Below are 16,790 nucleotides of genomic sequence, written 5' to 3' on the forward strand. Positions count from 1 at the left end.
TTTCTAACAAGTTCCACAGTCTTCCTCCCCACAGCACAGAGCAGGGCCAGGGCCTAGCTTTGGAAGGATGACACATGTTTCTTGTCAAACACCAGCTGAGCCTAGTAGGAAATTGAGAGAGATTTTCAATTTCCTTTTGCTAGAGGGTGAAGAATGAAGGGAACGGATTCTCTGTTCTATTTCTGTGGGATCCAGAATGTCATAGTTTGCATTTTCTGCAAGTTAAGTGGAAGAGACTAAATACTTCTGCTGCCGTATAATAAGACTGCCTTGGGGATAACCCTTAAGCATGCCTGCAAATGACAATAGGGATTTTGTTGTGGTTCTTTATTCAGCAGTCAAGTAATGGGGCTGCCCTAACATTACATGCAATCTACTGATGACATCTACAGCAAAAAAAGTGGTTAGATGAAGTACTGTGAGATTAATTAGCAATTGTATGTCTGTATTAGTGTTATTTCTTCTTGTAGCTCACACTGAATTCCCCCTAGTAACCTTAATCCATTTCATGCAGATTCTTGGCAGTGTATACACACATGCTAACTGATATCAGCATTACATTATTCAGTTTAAACTCTATCAAAAGTGGCATGAGATCTGTGTTTGCATGCTGAGTTACAGAAAAAGCACATTATACATTCCAGAAAATGATATGAAGGCATACTTTCAAAAGATACACTCCTAGATATAATGTGTTGAAGTTCTATACAAAAAATGTGTTAATAGTTCTATGACACATGTGCAGGGCTGTCTTTCTTCTAACACAATCGAAGTGTGTTATTTATTTTTAACCATTATCCTCTGCGAAATATTTTTCAAACAATCGCCTTGCACATACCCTTACTCGAGAACAGCGCTGAGTGTTTGAACTTTCTACAAAACTTGTTCTGTGACCATGAAATTATGAGAGGTAAGTAACACTGATTTATTTTAATAATCTGTTTGTGTTCTGTTTGAGTTAATTTTACAATTAACAAAAGTCATTAATTATCGTATTAGTACGGAAGAGCCCTGTTGCCATGTGAAACAAAAACCCTCCAAAGTTCGACTCGAAATTTAAACTTGTAATCTCTAAAGTTCGGGTTTAACATGATGAAGTCTTGTTTCGTTTTTTCTTAGACATGGCCCCAGGGCCGTATATTAGATATAATGTGTAGACGATTATTATGAAGGACAGCTTATAGTAGTAGTATAGTAATAGTTATTTACCCACTATTAAAAAATATTAAAGTACAATATGCTGGAAATCTAATATTGTGGTGATTCTGAAGCCTCGCTAGTCCTTCAGTAATGCGGCGGGTCGCTCAGTGGTGCAGGAGAAAGGGGTTCGAGTCCCCACCCTGCCGTGGGGCAGAAACCCCCAGTGGGTTAAAATGTGTTGTGTAATTGTGTCTTGGGAATGTAATTTTATAGGGAGGTTTAAATAATACTTAATCGTTTAATCAAAAATGGAAATTGATGCATTATAGATATACTTTCGACCTGTCCATAGGCCTGCTGTGGTACTAGAGACGTCGAGTTTCTCTCCCCTCGACACGGGAACTGCAGACACACCTGTGAAGCGCATCTGGTCTCACTGGTCATCTGAGCAGCGCAACCTTATCAGCGGCATCATCGCCACTAACCCCAACATATTACTGCACTTGAGTCTTGAGTCTTGTGCTTTACTAAGAATGTATGCAGGGCTGTTATACTTGCCAACATTGAATGAATAACATATTTAGTGCTATTTACTTATTATTTATGTATTAATTCATGTTATTTACACTTAAAATATCCAGATTTAGATGTTTAACAGATGTTAACTTAATTTAAAAAGTGGATTATTCCACAGATGTTTAATGCATAATATGCTGTATATAACTTAAGAAAAAAAAGAGTATTATCCATTTTTTGACAACTAATTTTCAGAAAAGTATCTTTAGGGTAAATACATACAATTAATTATAATTATTGCATTTTGTATATACTGTACTATGTCTTACATAAATTGTTTGTGATTTTAATTTTGTTGTGTACTGAATAAATTACTTAAGAGACAAAGGCATATGCTACATGTTGCAATAGTCAAGGTCAATTTCTGTAAAACCTGTTCTGAAAAATAGCTGAATAATAATAATGTATAGATAGCGAGAGAGAGAGATATATAGCATCTACTTCACAGAAAAGAAATGCATTCAGCAAAACAATGAAATAGCAATAATGTTCCAAAGACAAGGCACATAACATAAACGCATGGTCGGCCATTGATCATCTTTGGAACAACCATCAGTTTTTTGTCACCCAATAAAACACTAAAAGTGGTGCTAAAATGTACAGGTAAATCAATGTAAGTAAAATCAAATTTAAATAATGTCTGCTTCACAGGAACCAGTGAAGGGATGTTTAAACAGCAGTGATGTGATGCCTGCTGAACTGACCAGACACCCCTGCTAATAGTCCATTGCAGTAATGAAACCAAGACCAACTTCTTTGCATCGGCAGCTGATCTCTTAATAAATGAATATAACTGGCATGATCATTTGACATTAGATACCTGGAAATAATAATGAACAATTGAGAGATCATAATTAAAGTCTCTCAGTTATTTATCTATGTTGAAAACTTCCAAAAAACATTTAAATATGTTAGGTAGAATGACTATGAAAAGAAAATGTACTGAACAATACATTTATTTCACCCAGGAAACAATAAAATGTAATAGAGCATTAATATTAGTAAGCCATAGAATTGGGGACTGTATTTGTTTGCTTGTTTTTGTCAAACAACATCTGATTAAAAATGGCTATGCTTAAATCATTTCACAACTTGCTAGCATGACAGGCAATACAGGACAGATATTTATTTAGCTCATAACATACTTGCTTTAGGTTACCTGCTCAGCACATTTATCTTTGTACATTTTTGTCCAGGTTTAACATCAAAATGAATTTTTGTGGATATGTTGCAGTTTTATTTAATAAATCATTCAATTGCTGCATAACATTCTATGTCTACTGTAAATGAACCTGACTTGCAGTTATTGTGAGTGACAAAACTAAATTGAAGTGCAAATATGAATTGTGAATATACACCTAAGAGAAGTCAGTGCTGATTTGCCCAGTGTGTGATTTCTTTGTGTGTCTCCTGTGCCTGGCCTTTACCTGTATTTGGACATAAATGTTTACAAAATATGTATGGAAACTGCAAAAAGACTATTATAAACATGACAGTGGGGTGTTTGTGGAGCAAAAACATGCAACCTGCAGGAAGTGACTTCTGTTTTTCATACCTAAACAAACAAAACATATCACACAGCTGTGAAAATTCACTTTTATAATTTTAAAGAACAAAATGATTCTGTTTTTAAAAAACTAAAAACACCTGTAGTTTTCATTTCCTTGGAACTAGACAAAGTAAAAAATCACAGTGTTGAAAAGTGTGACACCCAAATTACAAGAACCTGTTCGGCTCCCTTTCTGGAAGACAATCTGCCTGAAAATCTTAAAAACGTATTAAGACAACCTCATGTTTGAAGCTCAGTTACCCTTGTGGACAGCAATTTATGTCCATATCTCCTTTCACTAGCTTTTGTTTTCAATTAATTGTCACTTCTCTTTTCAATAAACAGTCATGTTCAAAAGATGCAATGCTTCACCAAACAAGAATTACATACTGGATTAAATACATTTTAAAATATTATTGTTTATAATATACACCATTTGTTTAATGAAACCCTTTTTGTTCCATGACCCAAGTAATCAAGAATTATCTTGGTCTTTCCCTAGTTTATTGTTCTCTCTTAAGTACTGATAAATCACACTCTCAATTTCACTACAGTTATACCAATGAAACAGAAGCAACTGACAGATTGTCAGTCACAAAACAGGTCAGGCAACTCTCTGGATGACTCAACTAAACAGTACCTCCATTCCACCAACTGTCAAAAGTTAAAGCACCAATGTGAGAAAGTTTCACATTTATTCATGTTTCCCAGGATCCTGTCATCCTCCCGCCTCCTGGCTATTAAATTAAATTTATAGCACAGCCCTACAGCCTGAAAGCATTTTGCAGGAAAACAGTCTGGGATTTCAGAAAGCTCCAATCAATGTCCAATTCATGTCTAAGGCTAGATGTTTCAAGCATAGAGGATCACATACACATTTTCCAAATATTCATGAAGTTCCAGCAGTCTGAGTAATTAAAATAATGTCCCTGAAAGATAATATTATTAGTATTATATGTACATGTTTAATATACTGTTCTTTTACCACAGAAGGCATATTAGATTGAAGTAGAATGTTAAGTTTCCTAAATTCCCAAAAGCAATTAGAGGTTGTTGAGTAGAATCATGTTCAATGTTTTCAAGGCACAGCTTGTCTTTACAGGTAAGTTAAACCCGTTCAAATGTAATTTCAACACAGCTTATACAGATATGTTTGGAGATAAATGGTCAATGCAGAGAGAAACCGAAGCAGTTTAATGTATGTATTGCTTGGTTGAAAGGTATATATATATATATATATATATTTAACCACAATTCAGGCAAATCTAAACTGGAATCATATGCAATCTAATTCATGATCATAATTGCTGTCACTCTCCCAGTACAATATCTAATTTTTTTTTTCCAGATGATGATATACACAACACAAATTCAGGAACTGCCATTGAAGAAGGAAACATGATTATTTCATGGTTTGAGATTAGGGATGCAGTGAAGAAGTCTAGTGGTTAAAATGTTCAATGGACAGGACCCACATGTTCTTTTTATAAGGCACAATATTATGGGGGAAATTCAGCACCCACTCTTCTTCAAAAAATGCTACAAAAATAACATAATATTTTGTTCACTGCTTTGTTTTATTTTTGTTTCTTATCAAAGGAAGGTTTTGTTGACAACAGGCCGTTTCAGACAAAACAAAAACATGATAAAATAAACTCTCAGTGATAATATTCAGTATTTTCATGTTGGTCCTTGGAAAGTGATTTCGCTTCAGAAATGACGTACATAACTGGTGTCTCAGACCTCGATTAGCACTAGTCTAGCATTAGTGCAACTCTAGCTAAAATAACATTGGGTAGTCCATCACTAGTGCTAATCTGGGTCTGTGAAACCAGCCTATATAGATTTAACTGCGTATAAGCAAGCATAATGTGTTTTTGTTTTACATGGTACTATGCTTGATTATGGAAAGAAACATTTAGAAATTCAAAGCAAGCCTTTGTCACAACAGTGTTATGGCACACAATTTGTAAAAAATGTGGCAAGTCCCCACCCTCTCTGACTAAACAAACAAACAAAAAAGTTAGATGGAACCAGAATTCCTGTTCATACTTTTCTAAGAAAGAAACCTTTTTAACCTATGAAAAGTGACTATGCTTTAGCAAAACAAACACAGTAAGAAAGAAACGTTATTTCTATCACTGAAATAATTATCCTCTTGCAGATACATCAAATGGTGTTACTCTGATTGTTTAAATCGTATTTGCATGTGTGTGTGTATGTGTGTTGCAGAATTTGACAAACAGATTAATGAGAATCAAACTAGTAATAAGTAACAATTATAAATGTGCAGCCATTTGTAAATATTTTTTTCTCTTCTCGAATGTTGGAATCTTCCTGGCACAAGGCTTTGTGGAAAAGGAAATGCACATTTCACCAAACACTGCACTGTTAAAGGACCTCCAGAAATTGCTTACAGATGTGCAAAGTTTAAAATAAATACTTGGCCATAAGCAGAAACACTTCGTTCATCATCTACAGAGTAAGTTACAAATGACACATATCTTAGCTTTTCATCAGAATGTCAGTCTATGAATGATGGCAGGGTTATTAAATGTCCAAGGATGTCTGGGATGAAAAGCTCACATTTAAGAGCAAAATGTAATGCACGGGACATTTTCTTTCATGAAACTGTGACACTTAGTGTGCTGCTTTTAAAAACATTAATTTAGACATTCAAATAAATGATATTTAATAATACATATTATTAATAAAGGGATTCCAGTCCCTTTAAATAAAATAATGAATGACCAATGACCAATGACTAATTAAGATGATTGAATGAATCAGGGGATTATTAATCATTTAGTGGCTTAATTAAGCAGACTACACTGCCAACTTGCGCTTAGAGGAATGAAGTGCAGGCTTAGAAAGCAGGTCGCATAAAAGGCAGAGACCTACAAATGTATGAGCATAGTATTTTCTTCACACATATTTCTAACAAATGAACAGCGACAGCAGTGCTGCGGTGAGAGCATTACTATGGAAACACAACTTTATCCCTGCCGGCTCCTCTCTGGTGCTAAACCAGACACATTCATAATTTTTTCTCACTTTATCATTAAGTAATCTATGTCAGAGTAATGTGTAACTATAACACTGTAAAATAAAGTAGGTACATAGTAATTTAATAAAGCTTGTTGTGTTGTGTGCTTTTGTTACATAAGTTGGGAGCATATCTTCTATTATAGAATGAGAATATATGGGCTACATTTTACTAAATTAGATTTGATATCCCATCATCAGTTTTTTTAGGGGTAGGTGACTTATAATTTATAATCTACTCACTTTTGCACTTTTGAAGATGGTGAGCTTTCTGCTTTGAAAACCTGTTCTTATGATTAGGTGCTTGGGTTTATATGTCCTCGTGTTGGTTGGAGTGTATAAATAACATATCTGAGATTGTTCAGTTCCATTAGCATATTAGCATTTTTAAGACTTAAACAACCATGACTTGTCTAAAGCAAAATGGATCACTGTTCATCACGTACAGCAGGGGTTTTCAAACCGGTCCTGGAGTACCCCATGCCCTGCTGTTTCTTGTTCCAACCAAGGTCTTAATTGCTTAATTGAATGGTATATTGCTTGGTTAGGTCAATTAAGGATGCAATTAAGCAATTAAGACCTTGGTTGGAACAAAAACCAGCAGGGCAGGGGGTACCCCAGGACTGGTTTGAAAACCACTAACGTACAGGATAGCAGAAAAAGCAATTGCAGAAAGGTGCTGTAGATACCTGTAGTCAGTTAGGTTGTTCATGGCAAGAACTAAATACATTTCAAATTATAATTAATACATTACTAAATTAATGTAATAACAACAGATATTGCAAGTCTGTAGCATTTCAGGATATATAACAGTAACAATAACAACAATCAATCAATATTTATTATTCTACTAGATTTTTAAAGATTGTTTTCAGTTTTCTTAACATAACCACATTTGCTACATCGCAAAAAATACACAACATTTACTTTACTTTTCTTTCATGTGTGTATGCGTTATGCTACTGCAAATATAAAGAAATGTAGTGTCATTCTGAGAAAGGTACAGAATGATTAATTTAATAAGAATCAAGACCAGTCACCAAATGCCTCATTACCCGTTCATATGAAAAAAAAATACAATTTCAAAAATAGAAATGTTTAAAATTACTCAGTAATCAGTAAATAACAGAGGCAGTAAATGTTTTCAGGTCATGAGACATTTACTTTAACAAACTAAAATAAATAGCTAAAGGCAATGACATTCTTCAAAAAAACACTTAATTGTTCTTTTCCTAATCATAATGATAGTTTGAAAGGACATGAAAGATTACATTTCTGTTTTCTCATCTACTTGTATAGTCTTAAAAATCCTCCAAAACAATAAGGGAAATAAAATAAAACAAAACAGCAATATCAACTTATGACGCTTTCAAACTTTCAGGCATACATATTTAGAAGAATTCTAATAAAGAAAACTCAAATTACAAGATTTGATTCGTCCCCTCTATTTAGCTAAACCACTGCAAATGTAAGCAAAAAATCTTTTAGAATGCCAGCTGAAACTATTATCACATGATGCCTTAAGTATAATATTATTGTGCTGTTCATTTCATTCATGTCAGGCATCCTTGTTTGGAATGTGAATCATGATAAAACTGAAGAATGCCAGGAAAACCCTGGCAAACAACATGCTTAGAATGTGAAAAGTAGCCTTGAAATTATATATATATATATATATATATATATATATATACAGTGAGGGAAAAAAGTATTTGATCCCCTGCTGATTTTGTACGTTTTCCCACTGACAAAGAAATGATCAGTCTATAATTTTAATGGTAGGTGTATTTTAACAGTGAGAGACAAAATAACAACAAAAACATCCAGAAAAGCACATTTCAAAAAAGTTATAAATTGATTTGCATGTTAATGAGGGAAATAAGTATTTGATCCCCTATCAATCAGCTAGATTTCTGGCTCCCAGGTGTCTTTTATACAGGTAACGAGCTGAGATTAGGAGCACTCTCTTAAAGGGAGTGCTCCTAATCTCAGCTCGTTACCTGTATAAAAGACACCTGTCCACAGAAGCAATCAATCAATCAGATTCCAAACTCTCCACCATGGCCAAGACCAAAGAGCTGTCCAAGGATGTCAGGGACAAGATTGTAGACCTACACAAGGCTGGAATGGGCTACAAGACCATCGCCAAGCAGCTTGGTGAGAAGGTGACAACAGTTGGTGCGATTATTCGCAAATGGAAGAAACACAAAATAACTGTCAGTCTCCCTCGGTCTGGGGCTCCATGCAAGATCTCACCTCGTGGAGTTTCAATGATCATGAGAACGGTGAGGAATCAGTCCAGAACTACACGGGAGGATCTTGTTAATGATCTCAAGGCAGCTGGGACCATAGTCACCAAGAAAACAATTGGTAACACACTACGCCGTGAAGGACTGAAATCCTGCAGCGCCCGCAAGGTCCCCATGCTCAAGAAAGCACATGTACAGGCCCGTCTGAAGTTTGCCAATGAACATCTGAATGATTCAGAGGAGAACTGGGTGAAAGTGTTGTGGTCAGATGAGACCAAAATCGAGCTCTTTGGCATCAACTCAACTCGCCGTGTTTGGAGGAGGAGGAATGACCCCAAGAACACCATCCCCACCGTCAAACATGGAGGTGGAAACATTATGCTTTGGGGGTGTTTTTCTGATAAGGAGACAGGACAACTGCACCGCATCAAAGGGACGATGGACGGGGCCATGTACCGTCAAATCTTGGGTGAGAACCTCCTTCCCTCAGCCAGGGCATTGAAAATGGGTCGTGGATGGGTATTCCAGCATGACAATGACCCAAAACACACAGCCAAGGCAACAAAGGAGTGGCTCAAGAAGAAGCACATTAAGGTCCTGGAGTGGCCTAGCCAGTCTCCAGACCTTAATCCCATAGATAATCTGTGGAGGGAGCTGAAGGTTCGAGTTGCCAAACGTCAGCCACGAAACCTTAATGACTTGGAGAGGATCTGCAAAGAGGAGTGGGACAAAATCCCTCCTGAGATGTGTGCAAACCTGGTGGCCAACTACAAGAAACGTCTGACCTCTGTGATTGCCAACAAGGGTTTTGCCACCAAGTACTAAGTCGAAGGGGTCAAATACTTATTTCCCTCATTAACATGTAAATCAATTTATAACTTTTTTGAAATGCGTTTTTCTGGATTTTTTTTGTTGTTATTCTGTCTCTCACTGTTAAAATACACCTACCATTAAAATTATAGACTGATCATTTCTTTGTCAGTGGGCAAACGTACAAAATCAGCAGGGGATCAAATACTTTTTTCCCTCAATGTATATATATATATATATACATACATACATATATATACACACACACACACACACATATATTTATATATATATATATATATATAAATATATAGCTATTGCAAGGCAGTCACGTTTGGCATTCCAAAGTGCTTTGCCTCATACATTTATTAAATTCCTCAAAACCGCAGTATCCTTGAAAGCATGCCCAAACTGATATAAAAATGTTCCATGGTGCTGCTCAAAAAATCCCAAGGCAATCCTTTCTTTTCCAATTAGCTGAGTCATAACTACCAGTAGGTGTAGTCAAGTGTGGGCCCTTCAAGGCTTTTTAAGCACAGGTCTGTGCTAATTCCAATGAATACGTTGCTAATTAACCAAAAAATCTAAATCTAACTGTAACAAAGGACCCGATAAAATAAAACAATGTTTGCAATACAGAGCAAATGGATCTCAGCATTAATGCACGATGAACTTGTGATGCTAAACTTTCAAAAGATTGAAGGTGAGAAACTAACTTTTCACAGACAGTAGTCATGGGAGTGGTCACTACAAATGCCTACCTCCAGCAAATGTCACTCTGTCTCCCTGACTCTCTTTCCTGCCTCTCCACATCTGGAAGCCACATACTTACTTGTTTTACAAGGGGGGTTGTAACTTAGTTACAAGTATAGTTACTAATGTAGTTTAATTGTGTAATTACATATACCATTAAAAATAAGGGCAGCATTACATATTAAAATGTCCACAATGATCAAAGGATAATTGGCTGCATGGCTTATTTGGACATGAGTCTGCACCCCATTGGTTTATACATATTTACATTTCTCCATATTGTTAATAATTCAACATCTAGGGCAGGATTAAATTAAAACTTTGACCCACCCGCTAATAGCAAACTACAAACCTGTACATCATAGCGGTTACATTTCTGATTAGAATAAAGTGGCATCTTACTGAAAATGAATCCGCAACTGAGTACAGTTCTGTAGTTTTCTATTAGCGGATGGGTCAAAGTTTTAATTTAATCCGGCCCCTAGTCTCAGAATAAGATGTATATGCTTAATAAAATCTCTCTCTCTCTCTCTCTCTCTCTCTCTCTCTCTCTCTCTCTCTCTCTCTCTCTCTCTCTCTCTCTCTCTCTCATTCTATATATATATATATATATATATATATATATATAGAGAGAATGTTAGGGAGGCTCTTTAAGAGGGTTGTAAGTACATTTTTGAGTAACATTGAGAAACTGCCGTGCGCGATTTTTCAGTTTGTTAATTTAGTTTATTTGTTTGCCTCATCCAATAAAATGAATATTTATTGTGTGTATGTGCTTGGTGCATAATTATTATTCCCTGCCCAATGCTCCACCACTGTAGTGGGAACCGACACAGACCAATTAAGAAAAATCAATCAGTAGGTAAAATCCACTGTACCATTGGTATTATTTCAGCAGGATTCAAAATCTGGAAGCAGTTATAATCTTGCACTTTCCACTTACCATTAGTTGACAAATTAATCTATTTGTGGTCTATACATATGAGAGGAACTTCAAATTAATTTCCTAACCTATACACCTACAATTAGTCATTCTCACTCCCCTCCTCCCCCATATGAACCCACAACTTCAATTACCACAACTTTTGTCTATTTCTGGAACTGCTTTTTCTCTGACAACGTATAACTCAATACCTTCTGATTTCACATATAGTACAGTAGGGATTTCCTGCCCCAAAAAATAATTTCTCTACAATTTCCCCACTCTTTCAACAACCATTCACAAGAAAGGTAGTACAAGTTCAAATTTAGCTGGGGGAAAATAACTCAAAATGATTAGCTACAAATGCCAGAAAACATTTCCTTTACTCCACTCTTACTGTTAACTGTGCTGCATTTAATAGGCAACTTATAGTAGATACACAAAAATGTGGATAATAGAGTTATGTACATTTACACTTCTGGGTACACTTTCTTAGTTAGTAATGTGTTGACATTAATGTGTTATAGCAGATCTGCAAAATCTAAGGGTACTGAAAATAAAAAAGATACAAAGTGAAGTCACTTTACAAAAGATGTGTTTTTCACAAGGGCAACGCAGTCAGTCTTTAAAATAGGTTTGTATCCTTTTGATTGTTTTAATAATGCTTTTGAAATATAAAGGCTCTTATTTCTCACATTTGTCACAAATATTTCTGTGAATTGCTGAATTAGGAAGGAAAAAAACATTTTTAAAAAGATCAATGGCAATTCTCAAAGATCACAATTCTCAAAGCTTTTGAACATATTTTAAAATGATCTTAATACATTCATTCTGCCTGGAGGGGAGGCAACCATTAGGCCTAGGCCTTAAGCCGTGGACCCCCAGAGATTTATTTTCTCTTATAGCAATTAGCCATCCTATAGGAGTTTTTGATTTTCTCCCCTCTGTGTCTAATAGTTCATTTGTTTATTTGTCTGTTCATTTTCAAACTCTGGCTACACTGCAAAGCGTGCTATACTAAATAAAAATGGATCAATTTAAATACCCAATGTATGGAAATTTTACTACGCCATATCATAGCACATGTGTGCAATCAATAGCACCAAGAACTAAGAATTTTTTTTTAAATCTTGCTCCTCGAGAGATAACGAAAAAAATACTACTACTAATTAATCAATTTGATTTGATCCTATATATTGTGTGACTGATATACAGTAGAAGCAGGTTAGACACCTGAGAAAATATAAGGGACAACAGAAACTTTATTCAGGGGTTCTTCTGACAAGGGTGTAATAAATACAAACAAATAAATATAGATGTAGTTGGTCCCCTATAATCTATTTGAACTGTTTGTGTAAATTTATTTAAGTATAATCTTGTAATGGGGATTACTTAAAACACCTTCCAAATCTTTCCCAGTTATTTCTTGAGTAGTACTGACTGATTTTTGTGAATCATGGATTTCGAATTGTATCTGTGGGGATCTACAATTAAACATGTACTTCAGGGTCCACAGATAGGCATATATTATAATAAGGAACATTTGTCTGCTATGGGCTATATGTGTTGAAGAATCTGAATGTAACCCAGTTTCTTTAAGATACAGATTATCCGTAGAAGTGCTTATGTTCTGCTGTTTCACAGTAGTATTGCAACTGCAGGCCAGGCTTAACAAGCCAATTGGAATTGAGACAAAGGATATGAATGAGAACTGGCTCTCAGACAAGTAAAGCACTACTGCTTGAGGGCAGCTTCTCTAGTTAATGTTCTGCATTTTCTTACTAGCATTTCTGTGAAAACCGCATAACCACACGAGGGACACCTCTACTGTAAAGAGTTTCTAGGTTTAAAAAGACTTTTAAAAGACAATTGCTAGTTGTTCTAATTGAAAAAGTCCATGACTCAATTTTTTGATCAGGTCCAATGGTTTCGAGGAAGAGAGGCAGCTGCTCAGAGGAGGAGTTTTTCAAACCAGGCTGGAACTTCAGTTTCTCAGTTACTAATACTGATTGTTCACTGATGGAATTCCCCCTCAAAGAAGTGTAAAACTAGACTGCAGAAGAGAAGTTCTGTGAAGATATTTGAATAACTGTTCTGCAGCCACAGACTGATGGGGAAGCTCCCTATAACAGAAAATATTATTTAAAAGGGGTCTTGCCTTCAAAATAATTGACTGAACAAAATAACTTGTGGTCTTGAGGTTCTTGACAATTGAGAGGAAGGGTGTTGAGCCCAACATGTTTTGTAACAATGCCATATGTACCCATGTGTTTGTTTGTATAGTAATGAAAGTTAAAAATAGTCACCACCTCTCACACACAGTTTTACGTTTATAGGAGGACTTTTGAACACAGTTATGTTCTAATCCATCATTTCCAAATTATTTTGCAATCAGAAGAAATGTTTTGTGTGCGTAGAAACCAAAAACAATGGTGTGCTGTCCCTAAAGAGAAATAAATAGATATGATGTTTTATTCAGTAATTAATGTATTTTTCATCTCATACCTTCTTAGAAGAAAAACACCAACTGACTGTTAAAAGGACTTTCACAATTTAAGACTTGTGAAAGACAAGGGTTTCACACTGACTAAACAAAAATGTTTTGGTAATTTATTACACTTATACCTAAGACAAATTTTCCAAGTGAAAACTGCAAGAAAAATGTTTGTTGAGAGATTCTAACAGTGATTGTATAGGCTTTATTTTTAACTTTTTCATATTATGATTCAAATACACTAGAAAAACAATACCCTGTCATGACAAGTCATTGACAGAGTTAAGTAGAAGAAAAAAGTAACTTATTACAATACCCAGAAATAACATGAATTGGTGACCTCTATATAATTATCAAGGTACAGAGGCATTAATACATATATAAAATCAATGTTTTAACAAGACTGCTACCATGAGACTATAACATAAATATTGTAATAGATGGATATGGTAGCAGAAGGATTGTACATATGATAGGACGCCATAAAATACAAGGTTTAGATAAAAGACAGTAGATAGAAACAAAGGGTTAAATCAACTGTAGTCTGTTCAGCTGGACAAGTACTTACTTAGGAATTCATCTGGATAATACAGCTTATTGACAAGGAATTAAGATGCAAATGTTCCTGCTGGGAAGTTGACACAGGTTTATAGGACAGTCCATTTTCCTGTGGAGCTGGAAGACAAAGAAAACAATGTTATAGTGTTTAGAGAAACGAGAAACATATTGGTATGTGTGAATATACTGGTTTGTCAATAAATGGCTTAGCTGTCTGTTTAAACTATTATAGTTGGTTTAGTTATGACTCCAACAAAAGATTTAGTATTTGTTTATTATTAATATAAATATATAGGCATTAGCCTGTGACATATTTACCACAGGCATTGTCTGGGTTTACATGTAAAAGTAAATGTGTTACTATACAGATCAGACTTATCACACTTATCTCAATTTATCAACTCATAGTGATAATTGGGAAGGGAAGTGTTAATGACCGGCTACTATAGGAAATAAAGACTCAATACTGTGAGTTGCATGTACAGATGTGCTCAAATTTGTTGGTAACCTTACAGCTCATTGAAATAATGCTTCATTCCTCCTGAAAAATGATTAAATTAAAAGCAATTGCATCATGTATACTTGCATGCCTTTGGTATGACATAGAATAAAGCAAAGCTGTGAAAAGAGATTAATTATTGCTCATTCTACAAAGATATTCTAAAATGGCCTGGACACATTTGTTGGTACCCCTTAGAAAAGATCAAAAACAGTTGGAGTATAATGATATTCCAAACTAATTTGTTTCTTGAATTAGTATCACTCATGTCTCCAATCTTGTAATCAGTCATTCAACCTCTTTAAATGGAGGAAAGTAGTCATTGTGCCGAATGGTATCATTGTGTGCACCAAACTGAACATGGACCAAAGAAAGCAAAGGAGAGAGTTGTCTGAGGAGATCAGAAAGAAAATAATAGACAATCATGGTAAAGGTAAAGGCTACAAGACCATCTCCAAGCAGCTTGATGTTCCTGTGACAACAGACAAATATTATTAAGAAGGTCCATGGAACTGTAGTCAACCTCCCTGGGCGGCCACAAGAGGACAATCAGAAGGATAGTGTGAATGGCAGAAAAAGAACCAAGGATAACTGCCAAAGAGATACAAGCTGAAGGTACGTCAATTTCTGATCGCACCATCCATCGCTTTTTGAGCGAAAGTGGCCTCCATAGAAGAAGACCCATTGTGCATTCTTCGTTTTTTGTGTAGGGGTACCAACAAATTTGTGCACGTCTGTATTGCCATGAATATTCCAGCAAGAACCATAATTCTCTAACTACCACATACTGCTTGTTTAGTTTTTAGTTACAATGTTATTCACATTTTGTAACACACAAACAAACACACAATAGTGGTAGTATTATAATCTAGTCTATATATTAATATTGTATGTGGTAGCCTTGGGCTACAAGGCATTCAAAATGAAAAACGGGAGACACTTCTTCACACAGAGAGTCGTCACAATCTGAACAAACTCCCCAGTGATGTGGTTGAAGCTGAAAGTTTGGGAAAATTCAAAAATAGACTGGATAGGATCCTTGGATCACTCAGATATTAATGAACACCAAACGAGCACGATGGGTAAAATGGCTTTTTTTTCTATTTTAAATGTATGTTGTGAAGTGATAAATGTTAAAATAATTGTTTGGAGTATAGCATATAAACATACATTGCATTTAGTTTTTCAACCAAATACTCAATCATACAAACTGCTAGTTTACAGGTATGTTTAAAATAAGAATGAGATGTTCATATTTCAAATTTCAAATTGTGTGCATCTAGAGCTAGAAGACATTTTATTTAAATTCAAATAAACTGATGAAGCAATTGTTATATTGCCTCCTACATTTTAGGGAAGCAATATAAATAAATAAATAAATAAATAAATAAATAAATAAAATAAATGTGGATTATATTATGGAGAAAAGTCTTGACTGCGAAAAACCCTACACACAGGATCACCTAAAAGAGCAATATTCAGAATTTCAAGTGCACTTTCTGCTTCCTAGCATAGATGGACCAATTAACTGAAATTCAAACCGTGCTAAAAGGACAAAGCCAATTTACAAAGTCATGTACAAAGTTAAAAGCTAGACGGTTATACACATAAAACTTTATTAACATTAAAAAAGCAATACAAATATAACTGTCTTTTAAATGTCTGGGATTCTTAGGTTTACATATTTGAGTATCATCCATTTCCACTGAATTCCTAAGAGAACCGTGAGCGTTCAGACTAGCTGTCTGTTTTTGCCTGTGTGGTTTGTTAAATATGCAAATTCCAAAAAGACAAAGGAAGAACACTGTCAATAGGTGTGAAAAGTAACGATTTACAACACTTTACAACTTTACAACTACCCAGATCTTTTAAGCACAGTTTATATATAGACATATATATATATATATATATATATATATATATATATATATATATATATATATATATATATATATATATATATCCCTGTCTGTTTCTATCATTGAGTGTATCTGCTTAGGTAGGTAATCCCAATGGAAATCTGTGGTCTTCTATCAAATGCTGTACAATGGCTGTACTCATAACAGAGAGAGGGAAAGTGGTGTGAACTTTCCAAAGCCTCCCATTGTACACAGTTTACTACCTTTATCTCTGAATCTCATTACGTTCACCCAGTAATGGGAACGATTTAAACAGGATTTTGATCAGATACTGAA

At 35.1% G+C, this 16,790-nt stretch overlaps 1 long non-coding RNA gene across 2 annotated transcripts in view; it reads right to left on the minus strand.

The window, feature by feature from the left end:
* The window catches only part of LOC136771202 (uncharacterized), a 124,724-nt gene that overhangs the window by 50,579 nt on the left and 57,355 nt on the right, over positions 1-16,790 (minus strand). For both annotated transcript variants that reach the window (XR_010822305.1, XR_010822304.1), the window contains exon 4: positions 14,107-14,213. This is a non-coding gene — a long non-coding RNA (uncharacterized LOC136771202). The remainder of the gene's footprint in view (positions 1-14,106; positions 14,214-16,790) is intronic.

The sequence above is a fragment of the Amia ocellicauda genome, chromosome 2 (assembly GCF_036373705.1).
Source record: "Amia ocellicauda isolate fAmiCal2 chromosome 2, fAmiCal2.hap1, whole genome shotgun sequence".
Taxonomy (NCBI): Eukaryota; Metazoa; Chordata; class Actinopteri; order Amiiformes; family Amiidae; genus Amia; species Amia ocellicauda.